At 45.9% G+C, this 17,975-nt stretch overlaps 2 long non-coding RNA genes across 3 annotated transcripts in view; one reads left to right on the plus strand and one right to left on the minus strand.

The window, feature by feature from the left end:
• Nucleotides 1-6,224, plus strand: part of LOC109394204 (uncharacterized) — a 45,587-nt gene extending 39,363 nt beyond the window's left edge. For both annotated transcript variants that reach the window (XR_002126409.1, XR_002126410.1), the window contains one exon: nt 6,145-6,224. This is a non-coding gene — a long non-coding RNA (uncharacterized LOC109394204). The remainder of the gene's footprint in view (nt 1-6,144) is intronic.
• An 833-nt stretch (nt 6,225-7,057) lies between these two features.
• LOC109394206 (uncharacterized) overlaps nt 7,058-17,975 on the minus strand; it is a 21,529-nt gene continuing 10,611 nt past the window's right edge. Inside the window, exon 3 of the long non-coding RNA XR_002126411.1 lies at nt 7,058-7,147. This is a non-coding gene — a long non-coding RNA (uncharacterized LOC109394206). The remainder of the gene's footprint in view (nt 7,148-17,975) is intronic.

The raw sequence follows: 17,975 nt of genomic DNA on the forward strand, positions 1-17,975 counted from the left end.
AGCCTGTCGTATGTTGAGTTCTCTAAAAGCAGGTGTGGAGACAGGGTTTGGAGCTAGGGATCAACACCTGTGGAAAGGGGGATGCAGGACTGGGCACTGGGAGAGGTTGGACTGCGATGCTCATTCACATTGTCCAGGAGAGCGCCAAGAATATTGAGCCCTTATCAGTTATTGGACATCGGCTGCCAGGGAAAGGCACAGCCCTGGGCGGGGTGGCCCTCTGCAGCTGAGACAGCCCTGCTAGAGCTCAGCACTCAGAGCAGCAGGCATGGCGAGTCCTTCCTTGAAGGGAGGTCTCAGTGGGGCATCTCTGTATCCTTCACAAAATCCAAATCTCAAACCCAGAGAAGGTCCTCTTGCTAATGTGATAGCCATGACACAGCCTCTCAGACTCCCAAGCTGTCTCCCTGGCCAACGCAGTTAGACAAAGCCACTGAAATATCTGTGCAGGTAGTGGGAGCAGGGCACAGCAAAAACTTAGGCCTTAGATTCAGATTCAGGCCTGGATTCAAAGTCCACACTAATACTTATTAGCTATGTGGCTCTGGGCCATTCATAATCTTCTCTGAGCTTCCTGTCCTCTTCTGTAAAATGGGGGTACCAACATGTGCTGGTCCGGGGTCTACCTGTCCTGGGATCCATGCCTGTCCCTCCCTCCTCTGCTCTGTGTCGCAGGGAGCAGATCTCTCAGGCTCCTGTGTCAGCTGGCTTCTAGTGGGGTTTGGCCAATGGTGGGAGATCTGGAGGCAAGAAGAACAGGCTAGCATTTCTCTTATCCCATCAGCTTCAGGTGGTCTCTGGCAGCAGTGGGGAGCCAGCACTAACATGATCACACTTGAGGGCTACGTGTACAGGTTTTAACAATGTTGACAAGCCAGTGCCTTAATAAAGATGATTTTAGTTGATTAATCATCACTCTTGTAGAGGATGGGATATGAGAGGGGAATTTTGATTAGGACATAGAAAAGCAGATGTTAAATTATGTCGTCTTATGTGTGCTGCAGGGGCCCTGATGAGTAACTGATGTAGAGGAGTGGGGCATGGTGGCTTCAGGGTGTCAGGTGGTGACAGTGAGGCAGAGGAGGAGACTCTACACTATAAGGTGTTTAAATAGCAGTGCAAGTCAAGGTTGCCAGCATCACAACTCTGCAAAGAATGAGACTCTCAAAGTTGTCTGAAATTGGCACTCAAAAAGTCAGTCAAAATAGAGCTTGAACCCATTTTTATTACTCTCTTTCATGAACCTGACAGTGGGTTGAATGGTGGCCCTCCCAAAGATCTGTCCAATTTCTAATTCCAGGTACCTATGCATGTGACATTATTTGGATGGATGAGTAGATGGATGGATGGATGGATAAACGGATTGGGTTTAGAGTTAAGAGAAAAATCAAATGGAATCTAATAGCTAAAGCAGAGAGAGCCCCTTTACACTTACATTGCCTAATGCGAGGCTTGAGGCACAGGTTGGAACTCAGATTGACAAGATGACTCTATGCTCTGTGCAGATAGCTGGCTTCCTTTCTCTGTTATCTTAAAATAAGGCCAGGCATCGGGGCACCTCTGTAAACTACTGGGTGCTGGGGTACATCTAGCTTGCAACTCAGCTTAAATGTCAGCTTCTCAAAGAACTCTTCCCTGCATCTCCCAATCTAAATGAGTCTCCACCATACACTATTATGGCGTCCTCTCTTTTCCTTTCATAGCAATTGTCATAGCTTGAAGCTGTATTTGTATTTTTGTGACTTTCATTATAATATCCTTTATATTCTCCCACCTCCTGGCTGACTGTAAACTCAAGGAAAGGAAGTTTCACGTCTGTTTTCTTAACCCCGGTGACCTAGTATGTAGCCCAGTTGGCCTGATACATGCTACTATTGCTGCCAATGTCCAATATTAATCACTTGTGTGTTACATGTCAGACACTGTTCAAAAGCGCTTTACATAAGTCATCTCCTTTCATCTTATAGCAGCTCTGTGAACAGAAGCGATGATCATTTCCATCTTACAGATGCGGAAACGGAGGCACAGAGAGAAATGAAATGGAGACACACAGACGCTAACTTGCCCAAAGTCTCACAGCGAGAAAGGGGCAGAGTTGAGATCGAAACCCAGCTAAAGCGGTCCCAAAGTCAGCACCAGTCACAAAATATTTGTTGGATAAAGGAATGAATCATGATAAATACTGAGAGACTTTGGGACTAAGAACTGGGAGGACATGTATGTATCTTTGGGGCTCACCGCTTGGCCCTGCAGCCATGTCTCCTGCAGCTACTCTGAGAGTTAGTTCTCCAGGTCCTTCTGAAATACTCCTGCCAGTGCAGACTCACTAAGTTTTCTAACTGGGGAACTTTAACAATTGGGATGCTTTTCTTACGTGAAGCTGAAATCCACGGCCATGGTGCTCCCACTTGTGGCTACCTGTAGTTTTTAGTCCCTCCCATGCAACTCCGATAAGTTTCCCCATATACTGTGGCTGGCTCAAGGGCAAGCGGTGTTATCTTGTCTGTACCTTTAACACCCTAGCACAGTGCTTGACAGCCAATAAAGGTTGTTGTAGGAACAGATTAATGAATGAACACATACCTGTCCTTGCTACTTCTGTGAAATTTGAATGAGTTAACAAACATAAAAGAGATTATTTTAAAAGCCCATAACTTTCTTATTTATTAGAAACCTCATCAGCTAGCTGCCACATTAGAAATTATAAAGCTAAACCAATTTATTTAAGACATTAATATTTGAGAGTAAGCTTTATGGGTTACCTCTGCTGGGGGCTACTTGCTTTTTAAAAAAATTTGCATGTGGGTTTTGGGGAAGACTATTTACATATACAAAGGGAATTTAATTAACCCAAGGAATTATGGATAGCAGTGACAAGCATATTGACAAAGGGATTTTTGGACAAAGCGGGGTCTTTCTTGTTTTTTTTCAAGCAAGAAATAAAATCTGCCAACTTTAGTTGTCCCTGCAAATGCCAACGAGACAGCCTCTTTTCTAAGACTCTTGGAAAAATGCAGTACAGTTCTGACAGGCTATATCTTTAACTCAGTCTCCATTAAAAATGAAGCACATCAAGAAACGTGAAACAAATGGCCGAGCCACATAACGATTGTGGGAATTAGCGATCAGCGCAGGCTATGAACCCTGTGAGTTACGTTTTTCTTTGGGTTTCGTGCAAAAACTTCTCCCATTTCATTTTAAGTTGCATCTGCTTTGCAAAGTGATTTTTTTTTCCAAAAGCACCATGAATGATTTATGACTTTTTGACGCCGCATCCCACAAGATTACATAAGGAACAGAGAAAAACAAATGATTGAGCCAAACTTAAAAAAAAAAAATTCAAAAAGTAGATTTTACCTTGGCTTTCGTCAAGTAACAGTTTTCCACTTACCAAAAGTGCTCCCTCCTTCCAAAGTGCACCCCGTTTCTGCAAGGATCCCCCTAATTCTTTTCTCAGTTGCCAGCACACTACCATCAACTAAACGTTTGGCCCCCAGCGATGTTCCGGAATGTCCAACTGCTCTGATTCCTCCCTGCGTCTCCCAAAGTGAACTTTGCAGTTGGGTTGCATAAACAGCCTCATTAGCTTGGTTAATGATTGGACAAAACCACTGATGGGAGGAATATCTACAAGGCTTGTCATTTCTTTAATCATAGGATAATAGAATGTCAGAGTTTGCTGGGGCCTGGGACCATCAGTTTATACCTGTTGTTTGACAGATAGAGAAACTGATGACAAGAAAGATGAAGTGATTTCCCCCAAGCCACACAGTGAGATTACCCAAGCACAGTGACAGACATAATTCAATCTCAGGGCTGTGGGATCCGTGCATATTTACCAAGAAACTCATCTCCTTATTTAAGTGGAGGTGGTACTGCTGGATATTGTTTTTCAGCTCTAGGGAATGTGGTGGTTGTCAGTTGGAATGTCTGTTACTGCCTTCTTTCTTCAGCCAGAGCCAATATTGGGAAGGTGGCAGGCAAGTGCTTGCAAGGCAGGGGCTTGTGTTAAGGGTTCAAGTCCTGGGGAGCAGGTTGGAGGAGGCAGGGGGCTCACCAGAGTGGTCAGATGTGGCCAAATCACAAGAAGAGGGCTTGTTTGACACCTGAGGTCTGGGTCAGTGCGCCTGTATGCGATACCTGGTTTGAGGGGTAGGTGTAAGATGACAACCTAAGCGTGAGATCAAAGTGAGGAGTTGAGGAGTGACAGAGGGCAAGGTGGTTGAGACGGGTGGTCAGGGTGTGGGCTGTGATCGAGTAGTGGGGGCCAATAGGTGGGGCAGGGGCCAACTGTTGACTTAAAGGGTCAACACTGGGTCATGTCATTTCAAGTTTAAAGGCAAGGATTAAAAACCCATTACCCTTCCCTGTGAGGAAAACAGACAAGTTACTGAACAGTGTATATGGAGCATGACTCCATATATGTATAAATCTGTCTCAACTAGTAGAATGGAGGATATTATGTTGTTTCCTGGTTAAGAGCATAGACTTAGGAGTCAGAAACTCTAAATTTGCTTTTCGGCTCTGTCTTTTTGCCAGTGGTATGATCTGGGCAAGTCACTTAACTCCTCTATGCTTTAGATGTCTGAACAATAGAATAAAAACTACTTTATCAACTTACTGTAAAGGTTTGAGATGACACATATAAGGCATTTAGGACAGAGTCTGGCACATAGTAAAGGTACAAAAAAATGATTATTATATATACATTTTTTTAACTTGATCTTTGGAATAAGGTAAACCTGGATTTGGGACCCAGCTCTGTCATGTGCTGTGTGCCCTTCGGCAGGTCACAACATCTCTGAGCCTCAGTTTTCAATCTATAAAATGGGGATAATAATTGCCACCTTGTGGGGATGTTGTGAGAATTAAATGAGTGCTCAGCCCAACGTAATCGAAGTACCAGGGACTGTACTACCTGGGACTGGAAGCACCAGGATGAGGCTAAAATGTTGAACAAGGAGTTGAGAACACTGAAAGGAAGGATGTTCATAAAAATGTTGATGGTGATTTTTATTTCCTTCATTGTCAGTGTCTGTGTTGTTTGAAAAGAACTGTGTTTACAGTGAGCCTGTTTTATGAAAAAGAAAAGAATGGCTAGTAAATAGCTAAACTTAAACAGAGATAAAGCCTGCTGCTTGCTTCAATGCTCTAGTGCTAACGATAAGTAGGCACAGCCAAAGGAAGACAAGCTTAGGCTGTAACAGAGATAGATCGATGACTGGAGACTTCTCTCTTAGGTGGAAATCACTGTTGCTGTTTTGGATTAAAATAACCCCTTTTCCCCTGCTCCAAATCATATCAGGCTAAGTGTTTTGAGCATGTAGATGTGGTCATGCCAGCAGCACAGATACCCTAGTTGTGACTTAATCGGTGTGCTGGGTTATGGAATTTTGGAGCTGGAAATAATTTCAACCTTGCCGCAATACAAGCTCTGGATGAACTCCCTGCCTTGGGCCACAGGGAGGGATACACGAACCCTCTGAGGAGGGGCCCCTGCTGTGGTTTCCTCAACTGTTGCCAAACGCTGCTTACTCTCCATCACGCCTTCTAATACTGAACTCTGAACTGCATCACCCTCTACGTAGCAACCTCAGCTCCTAGTGAGCACTGGTCTAACACACGTATGTTTGTACCATTTGGAAGATCGCTGAAGGTCAAAAAATAGGCTTTTTAAAAAAGTCCCAGGCTTTCCCTCAGAGGGGAGATTCATTCATAGATCCATATGATCCTTCAACAAATACATGATGAGCGTTATGTGCCAGACACGGAATCAAAAATGAAATAAATAAATAAAAAGAAACAAGGAAAGAAAAACAAAAGAAGTGAAAAAGCAGAACTAAAGGGGAAAAGGTCAATTTTACTTAAACTTAGTATAGAGAAAAAGGAACTGGACCAGGAATTAGAACAAAAGCTGGTACTTTAGTTGTAGATGTTCTATTAAATGACTGTGAGATCTTAGCCAAATGACTTACCCTTCTTTGGGCTTCAGATTTTCCTCTGCGAAAATTAGAGGTTTGGGCAATGGTTGGACAGTCCATTGAGTGTTCCTCTTTGGAGAATAGACCCAGACCGAGAGGTGATTTCCACAGGGGTTCACGCTAAATGATTCCTTGTTATTTCTTTTTTCTTTTTGGTTCACAGAGGGAAGGCCCCGGTGCTCCAGTGAGACAAAGGAAGAACGGTTCCCCTCTCGCATTGGTAACCTGGTAGGTGGCCTTGGCTGCCTTACCTGGTTTTCAGGCTGATGTCAAGACTGGAAGGAAGGCAGCTGAGCTGGGAGTTTTCGGTCTTGGCTGCGAGAGACCTAGACTCGGAGGGGTGGCCACTGAACTTTGCCACAGAAAACCCAAGAGCTCCTGGAAGTCAATGTTGAAATCCTTCCTTCCACATCTCAATCTTTTCCTCTCTGTCCAAACTGTGAGTTTGCTCCAGTTTAGTGGCCTCGGACTTGGCTGTCTAGCACAAGCTTGTGTTTTTAAGTTCAGGATCTTTGCTCCTGGCCAGGCCCTCAAGGTGTCTGGCTTGACTTCCAGTGGAGAGGGAACCCAATTCAGCATGGGATGTAGAGTCTGCCTGTCCAAGGTGACAGCCCCTCTGGCAACTACGAAGAGCAGGTTCAGCAAGGGTGCCAATGGAAGGCACTGACAGCCCCCTTGGCTGCTAACATTTGGTCCTGGAGCCATGGGATGTGAATGACAATGACTTAATCACCTGTGTTCTTGGAGATGGCCGAGGTGTCATGACTTTGCAACAAGTGGTTTCCTTTTCCCCTGCCAGTCTTGGGGGAAGACTTGCATCCAGTCCTCAGCAGGGGCTTCCCAGGTGCTTTCAGGGGAGGCTCCTGTTGAGACTGAGCCAGTGCTCAGGGTGCATCGACCAACTCTCCTGGGCTGCCTTTGGCTTCCAGCACTAGCTCATGGTGTCACCAGAGACACAGCAGCTCAGTTATTCTGTCTATAAAATGAGGGGGATGTATTAAATCAGGGCTTTCCACCCTGCGTGCCGAGGTACCCAGGTTGTTCCTCGCGGCAGCGTGTGTACGGTGGGGGGAGGCGATTCCGGTCCTTCCATCAGGCAACTCCTCCTTACTTTCTTTCACATTCTGAACTTTTCTCATTAGATTTCCTTTGAAGAGAGCATCCTCCTGTAAAAAAAAAATACAAAAAACGTTTTATAAAACCAATAGAGTACATGCATGCATTTGTGCGACTTTGTTTCTGAGCACCAGCTGAATGCCGGGCCCTGCTACAGGCTCTAGGGAGTCCAGCTGTGGCAGCCGCTGTCAGTGCCCCGTTCCTCTCCCCCAGGATGCATCCTTTCCTTGCTCACCAGCTTCCCACTTCGGGCACCTGCCACTCTGCCTCAGGGCCTCTTGGGTGGCAGCAGCATGCTCAGCCTGTGAGAGGAGCAGTCTGGGGGCTGGTCACTGCAGGAGGAACCTTCAACTCACAGAGAAGAGTTGGTAGAACATACCCCTTAGTGTGGGCAATTCTGGCGCGTACTCTCTGGCTTCTCCCAGAGGTCCCCATGGGGAATACGACTCGGTTCCTCATTGGCACACCCGGCCTTGGCTGCCTCCCCTTACATCTTACTTCCCCAGCCCCCTAAACGTGCTTCCTGGGATCATCTCCCAAATGAACCACTTGCCCTTGAGTCCTCGGCTGCCCTGGGAAGGGGGGATCCCAACTTGTCCTTGTGGAGTTTACAATTGTGTGTGTGTATGTGTGTGTGTATTAGATGATGAGGAAGGTCCCTGTAGCTGTAGTCTGGTCAAGGAAGCAGAGCCAAGAACCTGAAGCTGCCTTTGATTGGGGCAGCCCCGGTCAGCCTTTTAACCAACCTCCTGATGAAGTTGCCAAATATTTACTGAGTGCCAACTATGAGCCAGTCCTGTACTGGGCTCCAGGACAGGGAGCCAAACATGGGATGGGATAATAGACCTTTAAGAGCCCTCCTTTAAGATTCACTGGAATTCTCTTGATTTAGGGAAATGAGAGCTATTTTTAGCCTGGAAAGAGAAGAAAAGACTTACCCCTAAAACTAGTTTGAGAATAAAAGCAAGGCAACAGGAGATGAAGGTTCTTGGGTTGTATTATAGTTCACAGGTACAAGATAGATGTAGCATTAATATTAATATTAATTACACACACACACACACCCTTTCCTAAAACTGGAGAGCAAATGGATACCTGCCTTAGCCTTAGGACGCAGAGAGGAGCTTGGTTCCTTAAGAAGGCTGGTCTGCAGAGCATGTCTGGTTAGGGGCAGAGGGACCCACTTCAAGGGGGAGACCACAGGAGTCAGGGGGTATTGCCTTACAAAGCAAAGTGTCAGCAGCAGGATGGTTCAGCCTACAACTGCCTGTTTCTGGGTCCTTTACAACTGAACCTTCACTGGGGGAGGACCTAACCGCTTAATAGGGTCCATCCCCAAGGAGCATTGTTTTCTGCTGAGTTCCATGGGGACTTGGACCTTCATCACACATGGGCTGTTGTGTTTGTCTCCTCCTGCAGTCACCTTGGCTCAGGGCCCTAGATGATTAAGTTGTATGTTTCATCCGCCTGGGCGGGCATGCAAAACTGTTATGTGAGAAACTTTGCTAAGTTGCAGGAGAATACGAAGGCTATGTTGCCTGGCACTGAAACAATTGGTCTATTTGTTCGAATAAAACGGGTCAATTCGTTTAGAGAAAACAACGCCAACATAGCTGGTTGCTTGGGATGATGAGGACAGAACCGCTGGCTGGAGGAGGACGTCCTCATCTTTCACCAGGCAGCCCAGCCATGTGCTGTCCTCAGGCTCTATAATCACTCGGGGTCATTTTTTTTCCTCTCCCTTTTTATTTTTAATAAAATAAACTTCTGGATTCAACAGCTCAGATCCCAGTCGGCTGGAAAGGATCTCATCTCTTCCCTTGGCTCCCCACCGCTCTTCTGTCATCGAGATTATGAGTTATCAAGTGGCCAGTTTTGCCGGGGTGTGTGTGTGGGGGGGCTGATTTGGATGGAGAGAGCGCCTCGGCAGCCCGTCTTTGTTTCCTCAGGTCTAAGTCCGAGCCCCAGCCCAGATGCAACTGTGCCTCCCGGCCAAGGAGCCGTCCCCTTTTATTTCCCCACAGACACGGGCAGAGCCGCGGCCACTAAACAACATGGTGTTTCCGGGAAGGGTGGGGTTAGTGGGTGTCCGCTGTGTGAGACCTGGAATCTCCTACAGGTCTGAACAGTTTCCTGGTAGAGCTCCACGCAGTGCAATCCAGTTCCCGCAGCCTTCAGAGACGAGATTCAAATCCACGCCCGGGCTTCTTCATCGTTGGGCTCCTCGGTGATCAGCGTGGTCCAACCTCTCCTTTGGCAGACAGGGAGGAGGCGTCTCCCATCTATGAGGCTGATGGCATCGTGAGGACCAGGGGCTGGCTCTTCTGCCTTCCATCGGGCTCTCTGTCGGTCCAGAAACAGAGACTGGGTTCTAAAATGAGCACACAGGAGAAAAATGGGGTTTGGTCGAAATTTCCCTGGAACATCTCTCAGAAGGACTTGTTGGAGACTGCGGGAGTCGAAACACAGCCATTTTTCTCCCAGTATTGGAGCAGACCGTTGCTGTGTCTGGGAGCCTCAGATGACATAGCTGACGTACACTTAGGTGAAATGGAAAAATGTGTCCAGAGTCACTCTCGCTATGTGGTAGCGATAAAGCTACAGAAGGTGGCTGTGAACTGACATATTCTATCTGAAACTCACCTTGGGGTTCATGATCAGTGGTTAGAAGGACAGTTGGAGCCACCTACATTATTGGATTATTTCTTTCTCTCTCTGGTTGTTTTGCTTCCTTGCTTGTTTGAACATATCTAGTTGAATCTACAGACGTTACATGTGGCTGTAGGGGATATGAGTCCACTGAGCACCATGGTTAAAAGCAAGAGTTTTGGAGTCACAGTGACGTGACTAATTTTGGTTTTGCCCCTCTGTTGTGATCTTGGCTATTTATTTAATATCTCTGTACTTCTTTGCTCATCTGTAAAATGGGAATACTACTACTTACCACATAGGGTTTTAGAGAGATTCAAATGAGGAAACATGTGCAAAGTGCTTGGCACAGAGCCTGGCTCAGATAAACACAGAACAGCTGCCAGCTCCGAGGACGCACATGAGGACAGGACGACGATAATTTAATGGTGTTCCTGGGGGCCAGTCACTATCCATGTATGTGTATATCCAGAACTCTCCCAATTTCAGATTTCATGCATTCTTTTCTCTCCTTCCCTCCTTATTTCCTTGCTAGCTCTTTCAATTTGGCTTGGTTTGCTCTTCCACCAGTGTGAAAATAACAGCGAAAGCAAAGCAACAGGAGGTGAAGGTTCTTAGGCTCTACTGCACACCACTGGCACATGGTATATGCACCTAAGTGACACTCCCCGTCTCTCTGGACCTGAGATAATGCCTTTTCAGCCCACGTCTCAAAGGAGAAGGAGCATATTGGACTGAATGTAACTGTGGTCTGATTAAGGACAGGATAGTTGCATTGGGGCTATTAACTGTCTAATAACTAATAATTTAGACTAATTATTTAGACTGATAATGTAGACTATTAAGCTTAACGAATGTTTGGAGACATAAAAACCAGCTCTGTGTCTGTTATATATTCACAAGGTATCCTTGGACAAGCCACCTCTCTCTGGGTTTCAGCTTCTCTCCTTGTACAATGAAGAGGTTGAATTACTTACCAGTGAAAACTTTTTATCAAGCAAAACCCTACACCAAGCTCCCATATAAAAAATCAGATAAAAATGGATCCAATTTGGTTGAAGAGCTCATGGGTGACCTAGAGCTTTTCTAATTTGGGGTCCTCTTTGTCTCCCGAAAGAGCTTCTTGTGAACCTTCAAGATACCCTCTGGCTCGAAGAAATAAAAACCCCTCTGTCCTCAATAGTCTTAATTAAATGTGCTTCCACTTTTAACAGTCAAGAGTCCTGCAGATTCCAGTGAGAAAGGGGCTCGATCTAAGATGGCAACCTGAACTGGCTGTGGAAGTGGACATGCCATTTACTGTTTCTGGACTGCTTGCTCTGAGAGCAGCACTGTGCTTAACATCTTGCAAAGGTCATCTCCTTTAACCCTAAAACCTCTTTGAAAAGCAGCTACTACTGTATCATTATTCTCATTTTACAGCTGGAGAAACTGAGTGGGTAAGTGTCCCAAGGTGACAGAGCTAGGACGAAGCAGGACTGTCTCCAGAGCCCATGTTCTTACCCATTTATCTAGCTGCCAGCTGCTGAGGTCAAGGAGAGATAAGATAGTCTGTAGGCTTGAGGATGGCAGTTCTCTTATCTCAGCCTCTACTTAAAACTACAGTCACTGTGATTGTTTAGAAGTGGTGGCCAGATGTAATTTTTGTTAATGGATCTGTGTAAACTTGCATGTTACGAACATAAATAATTCACATGCTGATGAGCTTGTTGGTTGGAGTCCCTCTTCACTACCACTGAGATCCTGGAAGAATCGTTGCACATGTGCCCTTGGAGAAAGACTGTGAGATGAGATTCATCGATGACCCAGTTGTCCTTGGGCTGGATGGGGAAGGCTATTTTCTCTTCTGGCTGCTGTCTTAGCTTTCTCCAGTCACTGGCCAAGTTTCGGAGTTCCTCCCAACTCAGCCATCCAATCAGCTTGGAGTCACAGTCCTGGCTGGCCAGGCACCTGTTAATCAGGATGACTCAAGCCAAGGGCTAAGCAACAGCTGCCTTGACACGTTAAATGATGCAGACAGCCCAAGAAACATGTTGGCACCGCATTATCCTTCTGACTCATCATCTACTACGTGACTTGACTCTGCTGCCCCAATCTCCCACTTCTGGGGGGTGGTTTTCAGTTTGCAGAGCATTTAAAAATCCATGATTTCATTTGATTCCCAAGTCATCTCTAGGAGCTAGATAATCCTGCCCCCAGTTTCCAGATATAGAAACCATGGCCCTGTGGGGTTCCATGACTTGCTCCAAATTGCATGGCTACTAATTAGCAGAGCAATGACTCAAATCCAAGCTTTCTGCCTCCAAATGATATATCCCAACTTTGACTCAGGCAATGGGTTTTAAAATTCTCTACCTTCCTTTTCTCCCCAAGTTTGACCTCTGATATCATAAACTCTGGTCTTTTCATCTCTGATTTCATGACAGTGGTTGGTAATGTCTGCTTCACGTCATTATTCTTTATGAACAACATGGTGATTCCATTTGTCTTCTGGTTCATTCCTTCATCTTTTCATCCAGCCACAAACATTTATGTAGCACCCGTTGTGCACCAGGCACCGTGTTCAGGATTGAAGTTACAGCAAGAACGCGAGACCGTCACAACCTCTCGGGCATGTTGGACGCCATTGACTAGGCTCTCCTTCTATCTTTCCTCCATTGCCTCTTTCTCCATCCATGCCTTCAATGTTGGTCCAAACTAAACAACAACAACAAAACCAGGAGGAAGGCTGGAGCTGAGAAGAGCAAATCTAGAGCGCTGGAGAGGGCCAGGCTGGAGTGTGGCCTGGGGAGTCACCGCTCATGTTTTGTGCCTGCAGCTCACAGAGGAATAAGACTGCCTAGGGAGAGAGTACAAAGCAGAGATGCCCACAGGCTAGATTTGCTGCTTAGATGCTTGTGTTGAGCCTACACTGAATTTTGGAAAAGAAGCAAATTAGTCATCAACATTTAAGAATCAGAAAAAAATTTCCACGAAATCTAGGTCCCTGGCCTCTCTTTAATGATGCAAAGATCTGGCGATACTGGGCCCACGTTGCAAGGCAACGGGTAACTCGAGCTGAGCTGCTGCCGCCCTTTTGGACTGGCACACATGCTTCAGGTCCCCACTGTCCCCGAGGGCCTGCTCCTCTCATCTCCATGAAGACTTTTGAGCTTGCGACACGCACGGTCATTGGATAATGTACTCCCATGGAAACCCCTTCTTCTAGTTTCACCTCACTCTTCCTTACTGCTCCAGGTTTTATTCATAAGATGTGAGTTCGATCTTCCCATAGGGAAGGAGGCCCAACACGCTGCTCAGTGGAGGTGGTTATTCACTGCTGCTAATAGAATGAAACCCATTCACTGGGCTCTAGAGCATTTGCAAGTAATCAGTGCCAAGGAAATTTGGAATTGAAAAGACACCTCCCCCCCCACCCCCCAAACCGGACTACAGAAGAGAAAGGATACAGAGGGTTGAGAGTTCAGTGTTCAGTTTTGGAGCCAGTTACCACTCAGACCAGGACTGAGGAGCAATTTGTTTTTTGCTCTCCAACTGCCACTGGACTGGTCACCCCCTCCCCCCGCGATGTAATCTTGTTATGCTGTGGTTACACTGGACCACGTAAATTCCGCCTTTGTTCTCCAACGAGATAGATACCCTCTTGCTTGCCCTTTTTGCTTTTATAAAAAAAATCATTACAGTATTTTCTATTTCAGCCTGAATATGCTTTTATGAGAAAAAAAAATTAAGAACCCATATCTTGTTCATGATCCAATGAAAACAGTATCCTGGGTTCTGAGTTGTTTTTGTGTCTTGCCTGAATTTTTTGAAAACCCTGAAAATGATATTAGTTCTTTTCTTTTTTTTTTCTTTTGTAAGCAAAGTGTCTCATTGTAGCTGAGGCCTTCCATAATAACACCCCAGGATCTAGGACTTCAAAGGGAGTGGCTATTCACTTCACAGGTGCCTTTTAATTTGTTCTTTCTTAAGACACTGTCAGCTTAGTGACCTGAATATATTGTGTTGAGCAAATCACTGGGCTGGGAGTTAGGGTTCCATCCTAGAACCACTCTGCTGCTAGCTTGCTTGCTGTGTGACCTCACAGAAGTCACTATCCCTTTCTGTGCCTCAGGTCTTCACTTGTAAAATGATGGATTCGACCAGATAAGGCTTCCCCAAAATTCAGTTGTTCAAGGATCACTTTTAGTGATTTTCTCACAATCTTGTGTTGCCTGTTTTAGTGTTAATATAGTATTTTTGGCTGAATTTTTAAGTACCCCTCTTTTACAAATACATTTTATATTGCTATTAACAATGGAAAGCAAATATGGCATCCCTTGCATAGAACAGAACCTTAAACAGAAGTACAGTGAGAACAAAGCTATCCCAGTCTAGTCAGGTTCTGCTGGCTGCCAGATAATGGTAGCTCTTATCGGAGTGTGCTCTGTGCCAAGCCTGTGAAAGAGGGACTATTATTATCCCCATTTTACAGGGAAGAAACTGAGTCACAGAGAGATTGATTCATTTGCCCAAGGTCCCAGAGTCAGTGTGTGCCTCAGCTAGGATTTTAACAGCTGCTTTTCTGCTTCGTGGTTGGAAGGGTAGCTGATCACAGAATGTGCTGTTTTATTACTCTCTGTTCCAGACACAGCTGTGGCGTTGGAGATATAAGGACTCTATGCTGTGTGTCCTTGGGCAAATACTTTAACCTCTCTGGGCCTTAGTTTCTTTATCTGTAAAATATGTGCTTAGTTGCATGTTGGTGTGGGCCAACTGTCTCTTTGGCAAACAGGGAGATTAGCTTGTGTCAGAGGGTGTGAAGGCCACACTCACTCTAAAGGAGAGTTGCTCACTGATATCATCCGAAGGCATAGAAGGGAATCAAAAGACGACAATTTGCTCACTGAGTAATTCAGTGTCGTCTATTCCTTAATTCGCCCTGGGTGTCTATTCTCTAAGGTCCACCTGAATGAAAACAGTTCTATTCTGATTCCCTGGCTTTGTACCTAAGCCCTTATCTCCCTCATTTTCAATGGCTGAATATCACCTTTTACTATAGTTATTTTTCTTAAACTAAATTTTAGAAGAAAGGTGCAAAATAGGATTTTTTTTCACAGAGGTTGCTCCCTTCCATTAGGAACACAAAGGGAGTCTGAGATTAGCTGCAAATCAGCTAAGTCCCCATAATGTCACAAGAATGACTTGGAGTGTCTTTTAATAGCAGCTAACAAAACCTGGAGGGCCAGTGTGTCTCCTGGGCAATCGTCATTCACATGACTCACATCTCTGTCTTTCATCCTGGGTTCCTGGGGGAGTCAGGGTGGTTGGTGGCTGGTGACAGCAGGTAGGAGGGGAGGGAGAGGAGTGGGAAGCAGGCAGGGCTGGCAACTGTCACCTTGGGGCCATCTCTGGAGGAGTGGGGCACTGAGTTGAACTGCAAGGCTGACTCAGAGTGGGCAGGGCCAGGGTCACGAAGAGTTGATCCGAACATTGATGCAAAGCGCTTCCCTGATGTGTGATAAAGGACCCCTGTAAGTGTGACACAGTCCCTATTTTCTGAGAGGCAGTGTCGAATATAGCTGGCTGGCAGGTGCAATGGTCTGGAACTTTCTGCCAGAAGCACAAGTCATTCACATGCCGGAGCCCCGGCACCCTGGGTGGCTTCTCCCAGCACCTGAGGAAGGGCGTCAGGTGGTTGCAGGATGAATTCTCAGTACAGGGGCTGCGGGCTGGCCTGTTCTGACTTTTACCACAATAGTCATACCAAGAACAGTCATGGGGCCCACGCTGTGGATTGGGCACTGCGCTAAGTACTCGGCATGCATGATCACTTTTAATCTTCTCAACAACTCCACGGCGTCGATTCTATGATTATCTCTATGCTATAGATGAGAAAACCAAGACTTGGAGCAGTGAAGTCACTACCGTGTTTTCCCCAAAATAAGACCTAACTGGAAAATAAGGCCTAGCGTGATTTTGCAGGATGCTCATAATATAAGCCCTACCCCAAACATAAGCCCCAGTTAAGATCGTCAGCTAGACATGACTGCTTGAAACAAATGTAGATTTTTGTACATGAATAAATGAATAAATGTAGATTGTTGGAGCAAAAATTAATATAAGACCTGGTCTTATTTTCGGGGAAACATGGTATTAAGTGGTGAAGTCACGATTTGAAGACAGACAGTCTGGCTTCAGCGCCAAAGCTTTTAAGCCCTTTGATGGGCACATGGGAAGGGCTTATTGGACTATTCTGTGCAGCTCACAGGCTGGGAGGGAGAGGAAGGCCAGGCGGGGCAGGAGCCAAGGCAGACCTGCGGCTCTTTAGGCCACCGCTATTGGGTGACAGCTCTGACCATTCTTCAGCAGGGTGATGTATCAACAGCTGCTTCTCTCCTCTGAGGTTGGAGGGCAGCTGATCACAGAACGTGCTGTTTAATTACTCTCTGCTCTAGACACAGCTCTGGAGTTGGGGGTATAAGGAACCTGTGCTGTGTGCCCTTGGGTAAATAATTTAATCTCTCTGGGCCTTAGTTTCCTTATCTGTAAAATAGGGGCAAATATAGGGATATTATGGGGATTAAATGAATCAATTTTAGCCAAGTGTTTACAATAGTTCTGGACACTGAGCAAACACCATAGAGGGACTGTCACTAGAGGAGGGGCAGCTGGTGAGACCCTCACAGCTACGCACCCTAAACATTCTTGCAGGGTCCCATCTCTCCCCTGAGACTATGCTGTCAGCTCACCCTGAGGAATGTGACCACTTCGCATGGTCCTCTGGTGAACCTTTAGTCAAAGTGTATCACCCAGACCAGCTGCAGTATCCCCCACGAGCTTGTTTGAAATGCAGAATCTCAGGCTCCAAACTAGACCTACCCAACCAGACTCTGTACTCCCAAGATTCCCAAGTGATTTGCAGAGACAGCCAAGTTTGAGAAGCACAGCTTTAGAGCTGTTAAAAGCAAATTTAAAAAGCCCGAGAATCTCCTTCCCTTTGTGGGAGATTCAGTCCACAACAGGTACTTTAGTTTCCTAAGCTCAAAACTTCAGGATAATAATAGCTCACATGTCGGTGGCACTTTACAATTTGACTAAAGGGTCTTCACACCCAGTTTTTCTTGCTCTGTAGTACAACCTTGTGAGAGACACAGAACAACCAATGTTAACTCCATTTTCGAGATGTGAAAACTGAGGCTCATAGTCTTAAGCGATTTTCCAGAGTTACCCAAATGTCAGAGTCCAGGTCTTCTGACATCTGAATTCAAGGCTCATTGCAGTTTTCACACTGTTCATCCATGATGAGAGAGAACCAATGCTGATTCTTTCTCCTTCTCGGCTACCGAGACATGGCCTGTCACCAAGTCCTATGACTTTGTTCCATGAGGATGACTTGGATTCAACCTATTGTCATAATTTCCCTGGTTCCAGCCTCGGCTAAGACCATGTGATAATAACAACAGTATTAGTTATTGCACATTGAGACTTATTCTGCTAAGATCTTCCCTTGTATTACTTAACTCATCTAATCCTCTCAGCCACCCTATGGGATAGGTACCATTATTATCACAGATGATGAAACTGGGGCTCCAAGTGAAAAAGTCGCCCAAGATCAAATGAGAGCAAGTAGTGGAGCAGGGATTTGAATGTGACCTGCTGGTCATCCCTCAATTTCTGCCCTAGTTTCTGAGGCCGTCTGTCCACCATGGTGTGCTCTCCAAGCCTTCGTAGCGTGGGCCCGTCCTCTCTCCACTTCGTCTGCCTTCCCCAGGAAGCCTTTTCTTGAACAGCGCATTCCAGCGAAGCTGTCTTCATTATGCATTTCACAGCGATCAGCAATAGCCATCATACTTGATTGTATAATAAGTCACTCATTTAATTTCTTGTCGTCCTCATGAGAGAATGAGCTCCACGGAGGCAGAGGCCATGTCTTCTTGGTCACAGATGTTGTCCCGCAGTGACCAGCCCAGTGTAGGTGCTCAGTAAATGTTTACTGAATGAATGCCGCTCATTGCACGAGTTCGGTGTCTTCACCTAGGCTGGAATCCTATAAGGAGAGTATCCGACACCACTTTTGTATCCCCACGGCACATAAAATGTTCTGGAATCGTGTAGATCATTACTATTTATTAATAGAAAGCCACGTGTCCTCTTGGAGCTCAGGGAGCATTCATTGAGGGCTGACACAGCCGTTGGTGTTTAGTCCGCTGGGGCTCTTATCTCTGTCTAGGACAAGGTGAGGTGAGG

Source organism: Hipposideros armiger, unplaced genomic scaffold, assembly GCF_001890085.2.
Source record: "Hipposideros armiger isolate ML-2016 unplaced genomic scaffold, ASM189008v1 scaffold_416, whole genome shotgun sequence".
NCBI lineage: Eukaryota > Metazoa > Chordata > Mammalia > Chiroptera > Hipposideridae > Hipposideros > Hipposideros armiger.